The sequence below is a fragment of the Erinaceus europaeus genome, chromosome 12, assembly GCF_950295315.1.
Source record: "Erinaceus europaeus chromosome 12, mEriEur2.1, whole genome shotgun sequence".
NCBI classification, from domain to species: domain Eukaryota; kingdom Metazoa; phylum Chordata; class Mammalia; order Eulipotyphla; family Erinaceidae; genus Erinaceus; species Erinaceus europaeus.
In genome coordinates, this window is record NC_080173.1 from 14,974,220 (window position 1) to 14,978,103 (window position 3,884).

Genomic DNA, 3,884 nt, shown 5'->3' on the forward strand with positions numbered 1-3,884 from the left:
GCCCAGAATAACCTCTTTTCCGGGCAGGGCTGCCCCGACCCGCTGCGCCAGCGCCCGAAATAGGGCTGGGCCTGCAGGTCTGCGGACTGCGCGCTGGGGGGGCCCAGCTTTGGGGCGCACGGGGTGCACAGAGCGCAGGCTTCCAGGCGCGTGCGAGGAGGGGCGTGGGTGGGGAGACTGGGGGTAAAAACTGGGGGCGGGGCGCTGGGCTTGTGGAGAGGGCTCAGAGGCCCAGGGTGCGGGCAGCCGGGATTCCGGGAGAGGGGCGGGGGGGGGGGCAGTGGGAGGGCCCTAGTCAGTGCTTGAGGAGGGGTCTGGTCTTTGGGCGGGGGCTCGGGAGGGGCAGGAATTGGGATGGGGGCTTAGGCTAAGGGCCGAGCGGGGGGAGGTGATTGAGGAAGGGGTTGGGACCCCGGGGGTGGGTTGCGGGCTGGGCGGGGATGGAGCCAGGGAAGCCGGCTCGGGGCCAGCTCCAGGCGGCAGGCGGGCCGCTGACCTCAGCGGGGAGGAAGGCCTTTGAGGCTTGGAGGCCCGGCTGATGGAGAGACTGAAGAATTCGCAGCTGGCTCTGTGTGTGTGTTCTATTTCCACGGTACCGGAAGAGGGAGCAACAGCCCAGCCGTTGCCATGGTCACCAGCAGCCAGAGTGATGTGAGCTGGGGCACAGGGGCTCCTACCTCCAGGAGCCTCCTTAACCTGCCCTTCCCTCCCTGCCTGTTGAAATGTGGGTGTTGCTATCAGATGCAGTCCCAGGAACAGGTGTGGATGTCCCCCACATCATCCTCGATGCACCACCCCCCAGGCTGAGTGTATAGGTACCTAAGTTTCCTCATCTGTTAACCAGCGATTAGTCATCTCTACCATACAGGACTGTTGTGATTAAAATAGAATAATTATGTAATGCGCTGTGCACTCTGTAAGCAAGGTCTTCTTTTCCTTCTCCTCCTCGGTCAGGCCTCAATCAGTTAGGTTTTCCTGTGTCACTGTCCTGCCCCCAGCCCTGAGCCCTGAATACAGCAACACCGTTGTCTGCATGCCCCCCCCACCCCCTCCTCGGGTTACCTTAGAACCCACCTCATGCAAAAGCAATGGTCCAACTTGTTGTTTGAACCTGCAGGAATCCCAGGCTGAGATCCAAGAATATTAACAGAGGGCCCAGCCTGGTGGGGGTGAGTCAACCTCTCCTGGACGCTTGCTGCTGCTTCAGCTGCCCTTTGCAACTTGGGTGGGGTGACTGCCAGCCAGGCCCAGGCCCCTGGAGATCACTGGGAAGACTGGAGTGTCTTAGAGATAGGGTTAGGATCTGGCTAGTGCACCAGGCCAGGAAGGAGCCCCTGGTACCCTCCCACCACCACCACCACACACGTGCACCCGCGTGCGCGCGCACACACACACACACACACACACACACACACACACACACACCTTCTCCTCTATGAGGACCAAGGCACAGGCCTGAGGCATGGTGGTACCTCACATAAGGAGGGGCAGGTCTAGCTTTCTGTAACTACTTGGCCCAAAGCCTGCTTGTCCTATGGTTGGACAGGCCAGCCTAAGAGAGAAGGGCCCTGGTATGGGGAGCCCTGTGCATGAGGAGTGAGGTGTGTATGGGCCACTGATCCCCAGATCAAATGAGCTGACCAGGTGGGCTGCCTGGAGGTGGTCTTACTGCCCCTAAGCAAGACAGGCCACTACTTAAACACTAGATCACTTGCAGGAAAGCCAGTCTATCCAGAGGCTCACTCCCTTCTCAAGGACACCACAAGGACCACTTCTTCTAGCTTTTGCCCTTCTTCCGTAGCCAGTTAACAGTGTCAGGTTGAGCCTGATGTAAAGTTTCGAGACCTCCTTTGAATCTGGAGAGGTGGCAGTCGTTGACTATATGGGTCATAGTCTGTCTGGAGCCGCAGGGGCAGTTCGGGTCGTCTCTGGCTCCCCAGCGGTGGAACATAGCGTCGCACCGGCCATGGCCTGTTCGATAGCGATTGAGGAAGGCCCAATCATAACGTGCTAGGTCAAAGCCGGGTTGACGCTTGCAGGGGTCTGTGATGAGGTGTTTGTTCTTTACCTCAGCTGACTGCCAACTCTGTTTCCAAGAGTCTGGAACAGAGAAGTTCAGTGTAGGCGTAGGAGACCAGATTGGATGACGAGACGTCAAGCGTTGGACAGGGTGGGCGAAGATATCCGTGTATATTGGCAGGTCCGGTCGAGCGTAGATGTGGGAAATGAACTTAGATGATGCCGCATCCCGACGAATATCTGGCGGGGCGATGTTGCTGAGAACTGGCAGCCATGGAACCGGGGTGGAACGGATGGTTCCAGAAATTATCCTCATGGAGGAATATAATTTGGAATCGACCAAGTGGACATGGGGGCTACGGAACCATACTGGGGCACAAGGACCACTATTGACCAAGCATTCATTGCCTGCTGGCAATGCTTGGGGTGTGTGTGGGGAGGATTCCATCATGAGTATCCCCACTGTACAGGTGGGGAGTGAAGTTAGAGACCTGCCTGGACCTTCTAACTGAGACAAAGCCAAAGAACCCCTCAGGGGTGGGGGCTGTGCGGTGGGACACCTAGTTGAGCACACACATTACCATGTGTAAGGACCTGAGTTGAAACCTCTCCTCCCCACTTGTAGGGGGTTCATGAGTGGTGAAGCAGGGCTGCAGATGTCTTGTCCTTTCTTTTTTTCCTTCTTTCTTTCTTTCTTTCTTTCTTTCTTACCAGAGCACTGCTCAGTTCTAGCTTGTGGTGGTGCAGGGATTGAACCTGGGTCCTCAGAGCCTCAGGCATGAGAGTCTCTTTGCATAACCATTTTGTTATCCACCACTGCCCATGTCTGTCTTTCTCTCTCTCCCTCTCCCTTCTCAATTTCTCTCTGTTCTTAATTTTTTTGTATTTATTTATTTATTTATTTATTTATTTTCCCTTGTGTTGCCTTTGTTGTTTTTTATTGTTGTTGTAGTTATTATTGATGTTATTGTCGTCATTGTTGGATAGGACAGAGAGAAATGGAGAGAGGAGGGAAAGACAGAGAGGGGGAGAGAAAGATAGACACCTGCAGACCTGCTTCACCACCTGTGAAGCCACTCCCCTGCAGGTGGGGAGCAGGGGGACCTTGAACCAGGATCCTTATGCCGGTCCTTGTGCTTCACACCTCGTGTGCTTAACCCACTGTGCTACTGCCCGACTCCCAATTTCTCTCTGTTCTATCAAGCAAAATAGAAAGAAAGAAGAAAGGGCCACCAGGAACAGAGGAGTCATAGTATAGGCATCAAATCCCAGCAATAACCCTGGTGGCAACCAGTCAACACCCATGTTCAGCAGGGAAGCAATGACAGAAGCCAGACCTTCCACCTTCAGCACCCCTCAATGACCTTGGGTCCATACTCCCAGAGGGATAAAGAATAGGAAAGCTATCAGGGGAGGGGATGGAGTATGGAGATCTGGTGGTGGGAATTGTGTGGAGTTGTACCCCTCTTATCCTACGGTTTTGTTAATGTCTCTTTTTTAAATAAATAAAAAATTAAATAATATAATATAAAATAAAAACTAAACTGGGATGCAAATCTAGACCCCTAGCCCTGCCACCCACCTGAACTGCATGTGGGAACCTGTGTTGTAGAAGGCCCAGTTGACCACCCAGGTGGCTCTCCCCCTCCTTCAGTACTCAGGCTGCTCAGTACTCAGCTGACTTCCCATGCCTAGAAGAGCAGCTGCAGGGATGCTGAGGCAGGGCGGTCCCCTTCCTGTGGTTCAGGTAAGAGTTTAACCCCATGACTTCTTGGCATCCTCCCTCACCCTTCTGCCCAGGCTCTTTGACCCCATGACTCCGGGGACCAAGCTTTCTGCTGCTAGCTCTACGCAGGCCAGCTCCT

At 54.6% G+C, this 3,884-nt stretch overlaps 1 long non-coding RNA gene across 1 annotated transcript; it reads left to right on the top strand.

The window, feature by feature from the left end:
- Positions 1–483: 483 nt before the first annotated feature.
- LOC132541702 (uncharacterized) lies at positions 484–3,463 on the top strand. The gene is made up of 3 exons (XR_009552799.1): positions 484–815; positions 1,118–1,169; positions 3,224–3,463. It is a non-coding gene; the product is annotated as an uncharacterized LOC132541702 (long non-coding RNA).
- Positions 3,464–3,884: the final 421 nt, after the last annotated feature.